The 20,838-nt window shown below is 41.8% G+C and overlaps 1 long non-coding RNA gene across 1 annotated transcript in view; it reads right to left on the bottom strand.

Annotated features, from left to right (window-relative positions):
• LOC148542740 (uncharacterized) overlaps positions 1-20,621 on the bottom strand; it is a 45,195-nt gene extending 24,574 nt beyond the window's left edge. Inside the window, exon 1 of the long non-coding RNA XR_015877234.1 lies at positions 20,573-20,621. This is a non-coding gene — a long non-coding RNA (uncharacterized LOC148542740). The remainder of the gene's footprint in view (positions 1-20,572) is intronic.
• Between the last annotated feature and the right edge of the window lie 217 nt (positions 20,622-20,838).

The raw sequence follows: 20,838 nt of genomic DNA, 5'->3' as shown, positions 1-20,838 counted from the left end.
CGTGCGTATCATTATGTCCACTGAACTCACCTCGCGCCAGCAACTCATCTCCCTCCACCCTTTGAACATCATGTTGTACATATGGTAGATACGTTGCTGGATTCAGCGTGCTGCAACGTTTAACAGTGATGTTTGCGGGTGCGATTAGGGATAATTCCCATTTGGTAAATCTAGCTGAAGAGACGTGTCTGGTTTGAGCTGAGCTCAACAGAGCAGATACAGCATGGGGAGTGTAGACAATCATATCATGGCCCAGTACTACGTCCTCACTTTTACTCACCAATAGAGCGGTAGCTGCTATACTTCTTAAACAAGTGGGGAGTGATCTTGCTACCGTGTCCAATTGGGCACAGTAGTATGCTACGGGCCTACTGGCATCACCATGTTTTTATGTAAGGACACCTGCAGCACAACCATCGGCTTCCGTACAATACAAATCAAAAGGTTTTTCATAGTCAGGTATTCCCAATGCAGGAGCTTTTGTCAGAGACTATCCTTAAGATTAAGGAAAGCCTGCTCTGATTCCTCTGTGTGTATGACACAATCAGGCTTTGAGGAAGAGACTAATTCCTGTAAAGGCAAGGCCAAAATAGAAAAACCTGGGATCCACATTCGGCAATATCCACACATTCCCAAGAAGGTACGAATTTGCTGTTGATTCTGCGGCAGTGTCATGTTTTGTATGGCCTGGATTCTATCATTTGTAAGATGTCGTAACCCCTGGGTTAGGCAGTGTCCCTAATATTTTACTCTGGATTGGGACGGCTGAAGTTTGTCCTTAGCCACCTTGTGTCCTGTATGCGAGAGATGAAGTAACAAAAGTTTAGTATCATTCAAACATGACATAAACGAGTCAGAACATAGCAATAAATCGTCCACATATTGAATTAGAACAGATCCATTGGCAGGTTGAAAAGATTGTAAACAGTCGTGCAATGCCTGGGAGAAGATACTGGGGCTGTCTATGAAACCTTGGGGTAATCGTATCCATGTATATTGCACACCTCTGTATGTAAATGCGAATAGATACTGACAGTCAGGGTGGAGAGGCACAGAGAAGAAAGCAGAACAGAGGTCAATGACAGTGAAATGGGTTGCATTTGGTGGGATCTGCATTAGGATGACAGCTGGATTTGGCACTACAGGGAATTGGCTCTCTACTACCTTGTTAACACCTCTAAGGTCTTGTACCAGCCTATAACCCCTCCCACCACTCTTCTTCACTGGAAAGATGGGACTGTTGGCTACACTAGCTGTACGAACTAAAATTCCCTGTTGCAATAATCGCTCAATTATTGGAAACACCCCTAATTCTACCTCCTATTTTAGTGGGTACTGGGGAATTTTTGGAGCTTGCCTACCACTTTTTAAGTTTACCATTACAGGGCTTATGTTTGCCATTAATCCAGTGTCCTGTCCATCCTTAGTCCAAAGGGAATCTGGAATTTGGGACAACATTTGATCTACCTGAGATGGAGTTTTATTTAAAACTGTAGAGTGATACATTATCCTTTGAGGAGTGTCTAACATATCCCGCACCTCGTATACCATTCTCTCTGGGATATCTAAAAATACACCATCAGGGGTGCAATATATAACACATCCCATTTAACATAACAAGTCTCTTCCCAGCAGGTTAGTAGGGGTCGCAGCAGCCAGAAGGAAAGAATGTCTGGTATGCAATGGCCCAATAGTAACCTCTGTTGACTTTGTTAAAGGATAACTTTCCACTTTACCTGTTACACCCATTGTTGGTACTGTCTCGTTGGTCACCTGTAAATTAACGGGAGATTTCATCAATGACCTGGTCGCCCCTGTGTCTACAAGAAAAGAATATTCAGTATCAGCTAAATCAACCATCATGACCGTGTCTTCCCAAGTACTTCCCGTTAACCTGACTATCTGTAGACTACAGGGATGACCTGACCCCTAGCGTTGGCTACCATTCTCCAATAAAGCATTTACGGCCACAGTTGGAGCTGGTGCCTGTTGAACATTTGCTGGTCTCTGTGCATATCCCTTATGGGGATATCCAGGTCTTCCTTGATTTGGGGTTCCTACTCGTTTTACTGTACAATTTCTACTTAAGTGTCCTGTTTGTTTACAATTAAAACATGTCCGTGGATCAGGTGAAAACATGTGTTGTTGTGAGGTTTGAGCAGAGGGTAAAGGTGGTGGATATGGGTAAGGATAGGGAGGGTAAGGGTATTGTGGGGGATATGAGTATGGGACCTGTGGTTGTATTGGGTTAGCGGAATAGAGCTGTGTTTGTTGTTGTGTGGGGTTAGTGAGGGCGGGTGTAAGTTTGTGTGCAGGTGCGAGTGTGTCTGTTGGCTGTGATGTTACAGTCATTCCCTCCAGAGCTTGTATACTGACAGCCATTAGTTTTTCGCTCTGGATCTCCCACTTTTTTGAGATGTTTTTATCGTGTTCTATGGCAGACTCTATGAGGTTATCTATTGTGAGTCCCCTCCAGCCAGGCTGTGAGTTCTGAACCCGAGTCTTTAAATTCTCTTTCAGACCGTCCATGAGTACTGTGACTATCATTCCCCTGTGGTGAGTGCTATCTTTAATATCCTCTATCCCAGTGTACTGGGTGATAGCCTGCAGAGCCCGTTCGCAATAGTCTTCTGCAGTTTCACTCTCCTTTTGCTTGATTGTGAAAATTTTGTTCTAGTTAACTACTACTGGAAAATATATACCCAATTGAGTCACAATTCGGGAAATGTTACCTTGGTTTACTTGGTCTGTTAAGAGAATGTCGCCATCCAATACACAATCCGTGATAAATTTTGTCACGTCGGTATTGCGTGGTAGACAGGCCCTTAACACCACACGCCAATCTTTATTAGTTGGCTCATGAGAACTACCCAAATTTTGCAAAAATCTTTGACATTTGGCTAGTTCCTTTTTGGGATCGGGCAAATCATTTATGATGAAATTTAGTTCTGCTCTTGTCCATGGACAATGCATTACTACTTCCCTCGTGGGCACTACACCATTCGCATCTGCATTTCCATTCGGAACAGTTATCGTCCGAATGGGATGCAGACCGGTAGCATTGCTATCTCTGACCTGGTTACCTGGCTGGGGGTTTAATCTGCTGCTGCTACGTATGGTATTAACAACTTCCTCTATGGGTGCAGAGTGTGTTAACACTTCCCTTGTTGTTACTGATGTCGGCACCACCCGTGATTGTGGTGATGCAGCATCTATCATTTGCACAGCATGGGAAATGGCAGACATTACAATAGGCTCATCATCCACATCATAAACATTTTCTTTATGGTTACTTAAGATGGGGTACAAGTTGCTTGTTACATTTTTATGGTTATTTTTGGTAACTGTACTTGCACCTCCATCCACATAAGGTGGGGGGAGGTGAGCGTGAACTGCTGGCATTACTCTACACAATGCTACCTTGCCGCACGTGCGCGCCATTTTGCGGCTCGCCCGTATTGCAATTTAGCGTTGCGGATGCATTCTCTGGCAATGCGCTCACAACGCTAGTTTGCGTCACTTGCACATTTTTAAGCCACGCATCCCCTTCATGCTGCCACAATTTTAAACATTCACAATATTTGACCTTTTTCTCTTGGGAGTGCATCAAACTGGTGTGATCCCGGACATTATCTAATACATCCTTATCAAAACTACCAATTCTGGGAAACGGTCTAACACTCTTCATCGTCATTTTAAACCATACATCACAATACCTTATTGCATAAGTACTGTACTTAGTATGCATAATACGACGGGCCGATCCGATCGGTGCATCCATTAGCAGCACATCATTGTCTAACATCTCTACTGTTTGCATGGCTCCCATTCTGAGACAAAATCCTACGCTTTTCAATAAAGATTTAAACTGGTGAAAGACAATCAAGATACTATCACTTACCTGTGGACGATTTAAGTCGGCGGCACCCACACACTGGATAAGATTTGAAAAAGGCAAGTTCCACACCCGGATAAGATTTAGTAAGGCAACTTCCACACCTATGGAAGTTTATATGTTGGCCACGCACCTCTCTACAACAAAGACAACATGTACACCTGCTGCTGTGTATAGAACGGTAAAGCTACTTACCGAGTGGCTAGACTAACCCTTGCACATAGCCCTTAAGGATCATACAATACCCATAACTTTGTTCAACAAGTATTCACTGTTACACACTCTGCGCAGAAAAATACACGTTAACCCAGATATTGATAACAATTGAAAAAGGTAAACCTCAATGGCTTTGTTTGAACACGTGGCAGCAGAACCGGAAGTACGTATACGCTATTGTGCGACCAGCCGCATACACAATAATGCGACTACCACACAACCGTATAATGACTTTTTACCTGCGTATGCAAAAGTCCATTCTGGCTGTGCGCAAAACAACGACTCAGCCGCGTACTCAATACTGCGGCACCCCTTTAAATGTTAGGTTCTATCAACAAAGAAAAGCAAACTTTTTCCTTTCTTGTCCCTGGATTCTAGTCAGCTTCCTTGGCTCACATGAAAATGGATAGCGATTTTTCAGCACAAAGCGGTTACAGGAAAACCCTGTATGTGGCCACTCCACCCTTTGCTGAGATATCGATAGCCGTATGTGCCGTGTGAGTAGGTAAGTGACCTCACTACTACGAGCCCCCAACTAACGATACTGAAATTCAACCTCTATATACCCCTGCCTGTACCTTCTAAAATCCTACCTATAAACCTCTAAAGATGACGCTAATATGCGTACGCAGTCATACAGTAAATAGAGACTCCAGACTGAGAACATGTGGTTCCAAAGCACAAAGTATTATTCAAGTAAAAGTACAGTCAGTTACACGCTATTGATTCAGACACAATTAGACGCAAAGGAAATATACAGACCCCAAGTACAGTATACATACGCAGCGCTTCCGGACCAGATGATAGGCATCAGCAAGAGACCCCTCGTCATTCAGCATTCAGCACGAAGACTAAAATCCCAGCGTTTGAGCACACATATTTATACCCCCCAGAATAGACAGGACAATAGAGAAGTTTGTTGCTGATGTCATTGGTTCCCAGGGGAGAAGCATCTGGAACAGAGCATTTAACAGGCTGGTTCAAATAGACTCACCCAGCCTCTAACAGCTGGGGGTCTCTGCCCTCCCGCCCCCATGCTGCATCCTAACAGTTGTTCATAAAATATACATTTTGTTGCTTGTAGTCTCTGCGGTCCATAAGTTGAGAATGCATGATGCGATCTCCACACCGATAGTACCGGAATTCTGTTGAAAGAGTACGCATCAGCACGAAACCAAACACGACTTTCCTAGCATATATAAAACCTTAGTTATCAAATATCTTTATTTCACAGTATTTATACTAACTGAACCAACTTAAATCTTATACTTTAAAGCTTATTAAACCTTATGTGTGAATATGTAATGTGTGAGTATGCGGGGTTTGATATAAGGACACTAGTTAACTTGGGGCAGATGCGTGCACATAAAGCTAATAAAACAGCGGTTTCATACAAAGTGGTATGCATTCGCTAATATGCGACTAGTTAACAGCGCAATTTTGCGTATTAATGTGTGTATGAGAAATGGTGAAAGATGCAATCGCATGTTGCTAATAGTAATATTGCCACATGTACTAAAGTGTAAGTTCATCTAAAATGGTGCTTAGGCGGCCATTCGCAAAATGGCATCTTGCGATCTCATTTCCAAAATGGCGTCTTGCGGCCAGTCTCAAGATGGCGTCGCTGCGATCTAATTTTAAACTGATCTTATCCAGCTTCGACAATTGTCATTATTTTATTGAGCTAATTTTTGATATAAGGATCAATAATAAAAACTTCTCTTTTTATTAGTTCTTTCCCAACTCATCAACGTTAAAGCCACCGGCTTTTTAATTATGTTTGGAATTGGAAATTGTCATTTACTTTCAAATAGATGATTTTTGTACCATCCAGGTACATTATCGTCATAACTTTTCCTATGTAATAAAGGATTCGGTATGTAATGCCGGCTGTCGGGATGCCTCCTGTCACAATACCGACAGTGGCATCCCGGTGGTTGGTATCCCGACAGGGGTCGGGTGAGTATACTTACCCTCCCCCTTCTCCCCCTAACCCTCCCTTCTTGTAGCCTAACCCTAACCCTCCCCATTGTTGCCTAAACTTACGTCTCCCCACTTCGTGCTTAAACCCAACCCTCCCCCCTTAGTTCCTGACCCTAACCCCCCCAGTGATGCCTAACCCCTCCCTATGGGTGCCTAACCTATGTAACCTAAACCTAACCCCCCCTGCGGTTAACACTAAGGATGCCCTGGACTTTACCTCATTCAGGCAGCCGTCCTTCTTTGTTCCGGTGTCGGGATTAAGATAGGCATTGGTATTTCGATGCCTATCTTAAGTCCCTTGTTGGGATTCAGCCTTAACTACATCCCGTAATAAAGACACATGCAAAATTGCACAAAGGCCCCGATTCAGAGCCGCTCACTATTTGCGAGCGCTCGCTCTGAATCAGGGCGGGCCAGTTTTTTATAAGCCCGGCCTCCAGGCCGCTCACTAAGCTGTCGGTGACCACCCACAGCTTTAGCGGGCGGCCTGGTGATGGTCGCAATTATCGAGACCATCGGGCTTGCAACGAGACCATCATGAGCCCCAGTGAACTTCCTGCTCTAATAGAGCAGAAAGTTCACTACTGACATCACATGTGATGTCAGTATGGCCGCCCACAAATGGCAGGCGTTCCTAAGGGAACGCCTCCATTTGTGCTGCCACCACACCCGGCCCGCCTACAAAATGTCTTGTATCGAGCCCTGGAACAAGTGATTTCTCGCTCGCTCCGGGGCTCGCGCACTGCCCAGCCATCGACCCGCTTGTGAGCGCTATGTGTTCGCGAACGGGTCTGAATCAGGCCATAATTTCATGCTTTCATGAATTTAAGTCATACTTAAATGGTGCTCTAGGGAGAAAAAAAAGTTTTCTTAGATGAAGAGTTAGACCCAAAGCCTGCGGTGAGATGAGGCTGCCAAATTTGAGGTCGGCCAAAGATCTCCCTGTAGCCAGGAAACACAGTGTTGAAATAAGCCTCTCCTCTGCAGGAATGGCACTCCACAACCTGGTGTCCTGCCTTTGTATGTAAGTAGCCACCAAGGCCAGCAATTCTTGAAATGTAGAATCATCCATTCGCAAGAAGTTCCGGAAGTCATCCAGGTTGTTCTTGCGAATCTGCATGAGCAGCGGCATATGAGAGAACGAATCCCTCTGCTGCAACCACTCCTTAGTCCAGCATGAACAAAGCCTTCTCCTCTTCTCAATCCTGTCCCGGTCACTTATCACCACCACTCCATCATAAGCAACCATCAATCGATAACGGTACGTATCCATCACAACAGATAGTACAGACAGTTTGTTTAAAGCCAAAGCAATAACAAACCACAGCAATTAGCTAAACAACAGCGTTCAGCAAGGAATACACCTAACCAAACTAGCCACAGAGCATAACTGCAGTGATTTAAAATGGCCGACACAGTTTTATCACCTCATGTAAGCCCTGCCCACATTTTTTTTATTAAAAATAATAAAGCCTCATAAATATAACCACTCTGCTATTAAAGAAACCATAATATTTATTAATCTGAACGATATCATTGATCGTTGGGAAATCGTTTGGAAAATCATTTGAAAATTGTTTAAAAATCGTTTGGAAAAAGTTGTTGAACAATAAAGGTTTGATCTTGAAAAGATCATCAAAATCGTTCAGCGATATCGTTCAGGTTGCAAATCGCTCAGTGTGTATGCTCCTTTAGTTTATGCAAATTGGGAAACATCCACAAAACTTGCAGTAAGAGACCATTTCTATCCTTACTAAGAGGATGTAAGGGGACATCAGAAAGTAAAGGCCTTATGCAAATGTTTTAATAATATTACATTCATATTTATTTAGAACCAAGGCTTAAAGTGGTCTTGGAGCAATGGTGGAACTCAAATGCCTTCATGTGATAGGAGAAGCTACTTTGAGATGGTGCTTTGCCACTGCTAGAGGGTTGTTGGTGCCCAGAGCAAATAAGAAAATGTTGCCCCTTGAAAATTGTTCTTTAAAATTCTGGTTGTAAACTTATATTTGTATTGAAGTACACATTGGAAACAGAAATAAGTGCGAGGGAAAGCTAAAACCTCATATATCATGTGCAAACATTTTAAGTGAATAACCGTGGGTCTGGGAACCACCTAGGCCCCCAGAAGCTTTAGGCTGTGATAATGTGAAATAGATTTTAGATGTCTTTTAACACTCCTGTCACCAGCTGAGACTACAATGTTAGATCACTTAAAAATAAATTACATGTTTTATGCCATCAGTGTCACTCTTAATTAATTCTCTGCCACCCCTCTCAGTTTTTTATGGGTCTTTGTCATTTGGATGTCCCCTATGTATCCCCTGTGCTTGAATGTTTTTTTAACCCTATGTGGTTTCTCTGCAATGGGGGACCTCTGAAGAAATTGAGCTTCTCTAGGCAGTCAGTTGAGCTCATTCAGACCTGCTCGCAAAATGTGGCCGCTTGCTGGCAAAAAGGGTCCAGATATTCAAATTCCACGCTTGCACTGCGTGTCGTAAGGACGCCCTCTATATCTTAGCGAGCTACGGCACTGAGCGCTCGCAAGCGTATAAAGACGCCTCCTTTCCCCTCACAACACACATCATCTCCTGGAATTGTTGGATTAATTGGCAACATCGAGAGCCTACGGAGCTGCTCGCAGCCCTTGAGGTAGCCCTACCCTGCCGCAAGCACTGCGATCATTGCTGGCTAAAATACATGCAGGTGACATGAACCATGACACCACTTTGCTAATTATACATGTCCTTTAAATGGCGTTTTGTTGGCCTGTCACGCCTGCATCCGCAACACCACTCCCCCGTTTACAAGCACATTCCCCTGTAAGCACCCACAAATGGCACTGTCAGTCACTCAAAGTAGCGATCTGGCTTTGTGCTACGAGGCACCATTCCCCATCATAGTGACTGGCTTACACATGCACACTGTGACTTATACAAGTGCGCACTGAGTAACAATCGCATGTCAGCGAGCGATCGCGCTTTGGGGAATGGGTCTGAATCAGGTCCAGTGTTTTGAGCATATGGGGATCAAGTGTTACAAATGCCACATTTTTACATAGGAATAATATATCATCTTCATACAACACAGATGCAACCAGAAAATACATAGTAATAGAAGTTTTGGGACAGTGTAAAATGTGAACATTCCTCATCAAACATCCTGAAGAGATACCATCTTCCTAAGTCTCTCCTGTGCAATCCTCCCTACATCTCTATGGCACCATTCACCTGGAATCTTTCCAAATCCAACCCTATATTTCTCCAGCGTCACCCCCCCCCCCCCCACTCCGCATTAAAACAACACCAGGAGAAGGGCTGCAATAGAACCCATACTTGGGAAGAGCTGGAAGCAGTGTAACGCCACCCCACTGCTTCCTGTTTCAGGACCCTGATGCACACTGCACATGCACTGCTGTTTGCTCCCTCTACGCTATAAGCGGCAATAAGAAATTATAATTATAGGGTCTAAAACCCTATAGTTATTAAATGGGTCACTCAGTGAGAGCCTGACACAGCAGCTAGAAACATTTCCATAGGAACACAGTAACAGCCATTAAAAATAGTAAAAAAAACAACTAATTATCTTCAAATGATGCCCTTTCCATGCCCCAATATATAAATGATGGCCTTCCCATGGGTTGGTTACAAGATCCCAATGGTCAGGATGCCGATGGTTAGAATACCATCAGCAGTCAAAATCTCAACAGATTTAGGTAAGTATTATAACCCTAATCCTCCCTCTAACAGTAACCCACCCCCTCCCGCAGCCTAACCCTAAACCTATCATCCCGCAGCCTAGCCCTAACCCTCACCCTAACCCTAAGCCTCCTCCTAACCCTAATAAAATACTTAGACAGTCGGGATGCCACTGTCAGTATTGTGACCATTGGTATCCTGACTGTCAGGATGCTGACTACATCCCCTTCTAATACCCCATTATATAAATTTTTCCCTTCCCATGTCTTATATACCACTGTTGTTTGCCTCATATAATGAATATTTTGATAAAATGTGGTCACTTTAATGGTTAATAAATAATGGGTGTTTACTGCGAACTCAACAAGATTCATATGTAACAAAGAAAAGAAAGCAAAATTCAACAGTGCATGTACACCTATAATACCATAAAATATAATAGGTTATATTGTATGGTATTACAGTTTTAAATGTGCTGCTAGAGGATTTTAATTTACTTTGTTCAATAGCAACACTTAATTATTTTAATAATTTTTGAAGAACACACTAAGAACCGAAACAATACTTGCCCACTCTCCCAAATGATAGGAAGAGTGTCCCGGTCACGCAGAAGAGGGCAATTCTCTTGTAACCTGGTGGCTCCCAGTTCTTATCGGGGAATGTGTGCGGGGCAATAAGGCATAAAATCGGTATACAATCGGGAAGCCGGCTGCCTTAATAAAGGCAGCCGGCTTCCCAACTGTCATATCCCGGCGAGGGTGAAATGCCGGGCGTCTAGATGTAGACCCCTGACATTTCCCCGACGCCGGGAGACAGGCACCCAGCATCCCGATTGAAGGGATGCCGGGCACCGCGAACGGACAGCCGCGGCGGGGGGAGGGTTAGGTTTAGGGCACCCGGGGGACAGGGTTAGGCACCCCCCCGGGGGACTTAGGTTTAGGCAGTGGGGAAGGGGGGGTTAGGGTTAGGCACTTAGAGGGGGATTAGGGTTAGGCACTTGGATGGGGAGGTTAGGGTTAGGCACCCCTAAGGAGTGTTAGGGTTAGGGGGTTAGGTTAAGTTAGTTAGTACTTACCTATCCACGATTGGGATTTCCAGCGCTGTTGGGCTTCCGCTGCCGGAAACTCTGCTGATGTCGGTATTTCATACCGATTCCATAAAATCATGTAATTGTAGCCACGCTCCAAGCTATACAAAACTGGGATTTGTGGCAAAACATCATTGGGTCAGGGTTACCATGATGTGATTCATGATGCCCACCTCTATCCTACATACCTGTACTGTCCTCTTAAGACTGTAGAAAGCTGTGCCAGACCCTGGTATTTTGTATGGAGTGGACAAGCCTCCTTACAAAAAAAATAGTATTCAGTGCAGCACACACCATAGGGGGGCACTGTGTGCTCCTCAGCCAGAGTCAAATCCAGGGGGAACATGATCAGTGTGATCACCCACCTGTCCCCACACAGCCTGAGGAGACTGCAGCAGTCTCCCTGGTCCCACCGCAGCTCAGGATACAGCAGCATGTGCTGGGCTGGAGAGACACAGGCTGCTGCCACTGACAGGTGAGGGGTGGTGGGGCAGGTGGCTGAAATAGGCTCCTGCTGGGCTCCTCCATCAAGCCCAGGGCTAGGTAATTAGAACCTGCTCCACCCTATTCTCGGTGCCCCTGCATTCTATCCAGGGTACTTCTAGATAGGAACATAACAGAGTTAGCAAGTATGCCTGGCACCAAATGTCCAAAGTTGCCACTGATATTCAGCCTAGGACTGTTTTTTCCTAGGGCAGATACAGGACTGTTTTTTTTTTAAATTCTGCTCATACTGTGGCTGGTTTCACATCATGTGCTGGATGCAACAAAGCTAAAAAACGTGGTTAAAGCCTTGTAAATGCATTCTGAAGCTTGGACCCGATAGGCGACGCCATCTATAGATGGCATTGCCTAATAGAAGCCTATGGGCTTCTTATCATAAAATTTCCCCAAGAGAGATCCAATAGGATCCCTCCCAGGGTCCCCTGCGGCTTGCACATGTGCAGAGGGACTTCTGGTCATAAACCCAGAAGGACAGCAAAGGACAGCTCTTATAGGTAGAGCTGTCCTTTGCTTTAATAATCATGCATATGGCATTACTACAGTGCTAGCAGCCCAGCCTGGCATAGTCTGGTACAGAGTAATGAATAATATAGTGCGCCACTTATGGTAGAGGCTGCTCCCAAGAAAAATTGCCAATTCTCTTTTTTAGCTGAAAACAGCTACAAACACAACATCTATTTTAATTGAAGCGCAAATATAAAAAGCTAAATACAACTCATGGTTTTTGTACAAATAAATTTAATATCCATTTATAATTACATAACATGTAAAATATAAAGTTAAAAAAGCCTTCAATCAAAAGGACATTAATATGGACATTATATTTTTCAGCAATAACTGTGTAAAATCAACTCACATGGATGAATATCCAATTTAATATGGTTAATTTGAGCAGCTGACTTGATGTAAATGTATCACTAGAAAAAATATTCCAGCAAACCTACAAAAGTCACTGGTAGGTATGTACTCGCATGGGCCCAGAACTTATAAATGGGAGCTTGGGAAGATGCTAAAGGGTACTCACTGGATCCTTCTGAAGAAACTTTACTGTAAAGAGAAACTAGTTAAGGCTGAGGTGGCTATTCTGTGCATTTGCATTTGGAGCAGCTGAAATATTATTTTGCCGGCTTTTGCACTCCACATCGAGGCTGTGGTGGCCAAATTGTGCATCTGCTTTGGAGAAGGTGAAAAAGAACTTTGCTGGCTACTGCATCTTATTTTGCTCACAACCAAGACACAGCAGTGATGGAGCAGCCGCCCTAATTGCATCTTATGGCGGCCAACCACAAGTGGCACGTCTTTGGACTTATGTGAGTACCCTTTAGCACTGACGAGCATGGGGAATGTAAGTTTGCGGTGGGCTAAGGATAGTACGGACAGGAGGAATAGCTGGAAGTGGAGCTGCAGTCAGGTCATTTCTTCTGTCCTACACGACCAGGAGCACAGCAGCAAGTCACTATACATCTTCCCAAGCTCCCATTTATAAGTTCTGGGCCAACGCAAGTAAATACCTACCAGTGACTTTTGTTGGTTTGCTGGAATATTTTTTCTAGTGATACATTTATATCAAGTCAGCTGCTCTAATTAACCATATTAAATTGGATATTCATCCATGTGATTTGATTTTGCACAGTTATTGCCGAAAAATATCATGTCCATATTTATGTCCTTTTGATTGAAGGCTTTTTTAACTTTATATTCTACATGTAATGTAATTATTAATGGATATTAAATTTATTTGTATACGAAGACCATGACTTGTATTTACCTTTTTAGTATTGGTGCTCCAATAAAATTAGATGGCATAGTCTGGTGCTTGTTATCCTTTAACTTAGTGCAGTATCATTTCTATGTAAGCCAACAAATATCCTAGTACCTTGATCGCACCTGCAGTATTAAAAAACCTACAGCAATTTTTTAACAAGGGGAAATTGCAAACCCCTCATATAACACATAAATAAAAGTAAAACTGCGCTGGTAGAGACAAGCAACATGTATATAAAAAAAATCTCTATTTAATTGGGCTAATCAACTATGACACAGGATGTAGTTATATAACACTAATATTGGAATTGACATATACAACAGACATCAAGCACACTAAAACCTCAAAATTCAATTAAGATATCTAAAAATTGTTACTCTGTATAGAAAGCTAGCATCATGCTTGTTACTATCTGTGTATTGAATTGTGTCCGAGTCAAAAAGATAAGATGTAATAAGCTTTATTTATAGGGTACCACATGTGGTCGGCAGCGCTGTACAGAGGGCACGTGATAACACAGTACATGGTAACACAGTACAGTACAATAAAATAATCAATAAAATACGTAATTAACAAATAACTCTATAACTCTCAATATAGCTACTGATGCCAGTGGGGCAAGGGGAATATTCTTTACAAGCTGAAACCTGTACCCATATGCTAGGGTGCAACTAAAAGGATTAGAGCCACTGCAAGAGGATACAAAGGAAAGACAATGATGGAGATGGAGTCATGGGCAGAGAGTTCATGGTGGATGTAAATGAGTGCAGCTGATGAGCAAGAGTAGTAGATAATGAGGGAGAAGGGAGTACAATGTGGTATAATATGAACTGGGGCCACTTCAATGTACCATAATATGTACGGGGGATACTGTGTGGCATAATGTATGTTGGGGGCACTATTTAGCATAATTTGTACTGGCAGCAATACAATGTGGCATAAAATGAATTAAGGGCACTGTGGGTGTAATGTGAACTTGGATACTACTATGGTGCATCCATTGAAAAAGGGCACTACTATGGGGCATAAAATTAATTTGGCCACTACTATTAGTGCTAACAGATACTAGGAACTACTATGGGACTAGAGCAGCACTATGGGTAAAAAAGGAGGATTTGCAAAAGCAGCTTTTTCCAGTAACTGATATGACCAAATCGGCGCTGTCATATAAAGTGGCTGTTAAAAGAGGATGTCAAACTGTCAAATATACGTAAGAAACAATAAAAGTGGAAGAACAGTGCTAACATATAGATCTTGGAGATGTAAAATAAAATTGTAAAATAAAAATGGAATGATTACATATTGGTTATAAATACAAAACCCTTATAATACTAAATAGACAATGAATAGCAATTGAACAAATATACTTTACATAAAATCATAAATAGGTAATAAAGCCAAATTAAATTCTGAACAGACATAAATAAATCAAATGTGAGATACCTGGGTATATTCCAACAGCACTCAATGGGTGGAAAATCCAAATGGAACCAACAACAAATAATAAAATGGCAATCTGGATTGTAAACAATATAGTCCAGATAAATAATTAACATAATGTGTGCATATTATTAGCTTGATGAGCAAGAAAAGTCTGTCCAGTCATTGTTATCAAGTATTCCTTGCAGTAAGTTGGTAGCTTATGCTAGGTATAGCTGTAATATAAATTCTGTGATGTATTGCTGGTCCAGAAGGAGAATTTGGTAGATCCAAAATATTTCAGGAGTCAATTGGTAAATAAATTTGTATCCCAGGTGTCAACTCATAATTAAGCTTAATGCGTTTCATTGTTGTAGGGTCCCACAACTTCTTCAGAGACATATGTCTATACACTAAACATGGTGGCCTTGTATATACCCAAATGGTTGTCCAAACATAGAACAGCTGTGACTCATTTTATTATTTAATTAACCAAGCCATATAAAGAAATAGTAAAAGCAATATGCAATTATATTCATACCTAATTTTACAATCTAAGGGGTAAATTTACTAATGCCTGATATAGATCAATTTTAAATCGTTCTAAATCAATGTTTAGTAAGTTTACCCCTAAGAGTTTGATTATGTCTAATTGCTAAATATATATAAGTGTAAACTGTTAAATAAGTGTTCCTTTGGATTCTCTGGTGGGTCTGTGTCATATAATGAAAACAACAAAAATGTGATACCACCAGCCAAAAGGCATTTAGTGTAGTATGTAATTTGGGAAGTGGATAACTATATGATAAAGTACGTCCGCTGGGTTTATGTCATGTGGGTTTCACAGGAATCACGTGACTGGACGGGCCAATCAATGATGGATGTTAGAAGTCCATCTGATGTTTTAAGCCTCCAGGCTGTGACTGATAGAAAGATAAACATCACTATTATCTGTATGTAAAACTTATGGCACAAACAACAATGATGATATGATTAGATTATGTTTCCTAGTTGTATGAAAGAAAGAAAATCCTCCTGTACTATAAATATATATTATACAAAAAGTGCCTACAAATAGCAAGATGTATTATTAGTAAATAAGAAAATGTACCAAACACATAATGTTATATAATTATATTAATAATAAAAATATATTAAACAAAATACTGTACATATCATTAGATAATAATGATATACAAAAAAATAAAAGAGAAGCTGACCGTTCAATAATTAAAATATGGGGTAGATCTAAACATCATAAACAACCTAATCCCCTCATTAAACACATGTATTTATGAGTAAATGCACAAAGATTGATATAACAAAGGCCCTCTTACACAATCAATCCACAATGTGTAATGAACTAATTAATAAATCTGGACCACAAAACAAAACAATTATATTTTCCGCTGTCATATCCACACAGTTATACAATCTCAAATCAAATTTAAACACTGTCAACTCCCTACACCGTGCCCTTCCTCCATCTACTTTTTCAATCCCAAGTACTTTTCCATCTACTTTAAAGGAAAAATTGTAGAAACCAGTTATGAATATAATAAATGAACTACAAGTCGTCTTACTTACCCTCACATCCATCATTCAACTCTGTGATAGAAAAATTATTGCTTTGTCTCCTCTGCAAACTCTTTCTTCCTACCTGCTCGCTTTGCCACTCTGTTTGATAGCTCTTTTCTATTAACTGTTTTTCTTGTGTGCTCATTTATGTACTGTGTAAGGCGCTGCGGAACCTTTGTGGCGCCATATAAATAAAGGATAATAATAATAATAATAATAATAATAATGGGCACCTCCACGTCTTGCTTCAAATATACTAATGCCACCATTAAAAAAACTCACTTCCTTATTACTTAGCCATCTAAACACTTATTGAACTTGGTCTATCCACAGACTTTCACAGAGTTGAGTTGACCACTCCTTCCTGCTCCAACCGCTGTCTTTGTCTTTGGCAAATCAAAGGATTCACACTTTTCTGTCTGATTGGAATATTAACTCTCCCAGTTTAGATCTTTTCTTGTCATCCTACAGTATACTGTATCTGTTGGTGTAACACAAGGCTCTGTTCTTATATTTCTTCTCATCCATCTATTCTACATATATGGTCACGGTCAGTGTACAGTATTTGTACTTCTTTTAGCATTAGCTACAGGATATGCTGATAAGAATTCATACATTAGCTCCTGATTTTTCATTTCTGCTGTATTTGGTTTATGATGGCTTTGGAGTTGTTTAATTTTTTATGTCGTCTTACTGCTTAAAACTAAACATGGATAATACTGAATTTGTAATTTTTTTTATCCTGTTAAATCTATTCATTGTTATCACAGCCATTCCAATCTCCCTAGTTACTCATGTCAGACGCTCTCACTAATTATTCCTCTCACTAAAGCAAATTTTGCATTGATCATTTTACACCAATTAATACAGTACATAGGTGTATGCTCAAATCATATTCTATTGAGACTATTGCAACCCTCTTTGGAATATTACTTAACATTTTGTTTTAACTTCAGCTTGTTATGAATTCTAAACAAGTCAACACATTCACAATACTACTTCCCAAGCCCTACTCTCTATTCATATTTACATTGAATATTTGTAACAAGCAGTTCAATATTCTATTCTTTGCAAGGGTGTAGTAGGTATTACCACCGGCCGCATGGCTGACTGTTCAAATCCCGACAGCAGAAGCCCAGCAGGGGTGAAGATCCTGATCGCTAATTAAGGTAAGTACCGTTAACCTATTTCCCTACCCTAACCCTCTCTTAGGGGTGCCTAACCCCCCCATGTCTCCCGGGGGGGTGCCTAACCCTAACCTCCCCTCCCCCTAGCCTAAACCTAACACTCCCGGGGGAGTGCCTAACCCTGTCCCCCAGAAGCCCTAAAACCTAACCCTCCTCTCCTGCGGCTGTCCGCGCCCAGCTTACCTTCGTTCGGTATGCCGGGCGTCGGGCTTCTGGCGTAGGTCTAATGACAGGCATCGGGATTTCAACACCTGTCATTAGTAACTTGCTGGGATTAGACAGTCGGGAAGCTGGCGGTCGGCATTTAGACCGTCGGCTTACTGACTACATCCCCTTTGCATTGCTCTCACCAATCTCACATCTTCTCACATCTCCTCCATAATCTGGTACTTTTACAAATGGAACCTGCTCTTTACACATAGGGGTTTATTTACAAAGTGTTGGGTTGTAAATTCAGACACTTTTTCTTGTTTATGCTCGATATCTAAAAAGGCAATGGTTTTTCTAGCTGTGTCTTGCTAGTAAAAGCACTGTCCTTTTAAATATTGTCCATAAACACTGACAGAAGTGTCAGGTTTTACAACCAGACACTTCAGAAATAAACCCCATAACCTCTTTCCTTTTTTCCTCTCTGATCACCTCTTCTGAGATATGCCTACATGATTTCTCTCATGCTGCACCTTCCAGAGTTTTCAAGCTTTTAAATGCTCTCTCAAATCTCATCTCAGTAAGCAGCTTAGTGCAACGCCTGATTTATCAGAACTTCTCCCACCATTACATGATATACAATATGCACTTAGCCGCCTGATTTATTACGGATCACAACTACAATAGCGTACGCAGATCGCTCGATGTTGCATACTGCGCATACATATGCATCACAGTGTGCATGCGTGAGTTAGCATTGCAATCACTCTGCGATCACCCATGCAGAAAGAAACCCATCGCAGAGTGAGTGATGGGAGGTCAGCGGTTGGGTTTGGGTTTGGTGACGGGGGTGTGCTTGGAGAAATGCAGGCATGCCAGTCCGTTTGAACACTGATGCATGGGCATGCTCATTGTGTGCGATGAGGTTAGCAATGTCTGAGTAAGGTCTGACCTGTGCATGAGGGCCCAATGTTACTCAATGTTCCTGATGTATACGCAGGACTGCAAGGTATTACAGATGTGAGATTGTGGTAGTGGGCGTCTCTATGCTGGCTATGTGACGGCTTTGCGATTGAGTTCATTAGCATATTTTCACAACAGATCTGCACGCATAATCGATCGCAATAGTGATCCGTAGTGAATCAGGCCCTTAGTTACTTTATGCGCCGTTCAGTTATCTCTTGTTTCTGTTATCTTTTCCACATTTTTTCCTAATTTCCTCATTTATTTTATCACGTTTATGTAAATAGTATATCCCTGTAATCTTATACACTTATTCACTAGTAACTATAACTATGTTAAACAGTGAGGGAGCATGGATGTAGGTAAACAAAGCACTAATTACTTGGGAATGGGCACGGAATTGTAAATGAAGCAATCAAGGACTCATGACTACTTGGCTCACTTGGCAAATAGATACTGGTTGGTCACCAGATTAAGGGCTCTGTATTGTACAGCTGATTTCCAGGACATGGGCAATATACATATTGTACACATATCACTAAGTTTGCGCTCTGTGCTTTTCATACAAGTATGTAGTAAAAATGTATGTTATCTCCAAAGTGCTCTGCATTCATAAAAAAAAATTGCCTTGGTAGACAAAGACAGTGGGCCTGATTCAGAGCCGGACGCTATTTACGCTCGCTCGTTCAGAAAAAGGGGCCGGATATTTAAATAGAGCGCTCGCTCTTTGCGGTCTGTTGATGCCTCTATGTCTGAACGAGCGAACGAAACAAGCGCTCGCTATTTTTTTAAAAACACCCCCTGGCTGCTCGCATCCTATGTCATCTCCGCTATTTATTAGATTAATCGAGTACATCGAAAGGCGTATGAACTGCTCGCAGTGCTTGTGGTAGGATTTTACTACCGCAATCATGCGAGCAGTTCAGGCTAAAAGACAACCAAGTGACGTGGTCGATGACGCTGCTTTGTTAATTATGCACACCCTTAAAACGCCCGTTTTGCCCGTTTGGCATGCCTGCGTTCGGATCTCCACTCCCCATTTTCAAGCACCTTCCCTTGTTACCACCCACAAACGCCTCATTCTGTCACTCAAATTAGCAGGCATTCGCTATTTTGCGAGCACACAATTTCCGACCGCAATGACTGGTTCGCGCATGCGTATTACAACCCATATGCATGCGCAGTTGTGCGAACATTGCTCAGAGCAAATGAGCGGCCGCTTATGAGCGGCTCTGAATCAGACCCAGTATGCGGTGAAGAGTTCAGGTTACATATCCACCCTTGCTCACAGGAGATGTCCATGATCAGTGTTACCATTAGAATATTTTAGACAGTTGGCTGAAGTGCCAGTGGTTAGGCAAGATCTAAAACACAATGAGGTCTACCCATGAAGAACATGACCTGGCTACTGAAAAATATCACTATACATCGCATCACATCGATGCAATATACAGTGATGTTTAGCAGCCATTTATGTAGACTTACCTGTCCAGCATCTTCATGTGGTATCCAGACCCTTCGCGATCCCTGGAAGCACTGAGAAGACAGACTTATCAGAAACTCAATATGTCTGCTTCCCACTGCACATGTGCCACCATCTGAAAGAAGCAGGTCACGTCAGACCTGCTGCAATGGACGCTGTGCAACGGGGTATAGTCAGCGCCGGGTTCCAGGCAGAGAGCAGGGAAGTAAAAAACAATCTAATGAATACAGCACTCAAACTACCAAAAATACATGTGACTTGGTAAGCATAAAAAGCATATACTGTATTTAATGAAACTAAATAGCATAAAAATATCATATAAACAAAATGCAAATACCAATTGCAAAAGTTAGGATAGCAGCAATATTCAATATACAGTCCATACATATATGCATTACGATGAATGTCCCAGGGTGGAGTCCCTACTATGAGTCTGCAGGTTACGTATAAGGAGTCAATAAGGAGTCAATATACCCTTAATGTTAATAGGCTAATGCACAACACGTGTGATACAACAATAAAACACCAAGTCGCATGTAATATTGTGCAAAAACACCTCACATCTTGAAGGCAATCCTACTAAACATTAAAAAAAAAATCTGTATATTAAAAATGTCTTAAAAATCAAAAGAATAATGTTTATTTACCTCACACGAGAGATTGTGGTTATTAGCATCCGTTCCGGTCACGTGACTTGTCTCCAAGTCACATGTCACGGAACAGGGATGATTGTGATTGCTGGTGGAACCAGACACATGTTGTAAACAAAGAGCATGTGATCTGTGTGTCATAGTGGTTCATGAGTAGAAAATGACAGTATAGAAAGTCCGATCATGTGATGGACTCAAAAGTGATTGGCTAACATTGTGGGTAGGTAGTAACATCAAAACACATAAGACAGACTTATAATTTT

The sequence above is a fragment of the Taudactylus pleione genome, unplaced genomic scaffold, assembly GCF_031769625.1.
Source record: "Taudactylus pleione unplaced genomic scaffold, aTauple2 ptg000009l, whole genome shotgun sequence".
Taxonomy (NCBI): Eukaryota; Metazoa; Chordata; class Amphibia; order Anura; family Myobatrachidae; genus Taudactylus; species Taudactylus pleione.
Note: the sequence above shows the minus strand (reverse complement) of the source record. Positions and strands in the feature narration are given on the sequence as shown.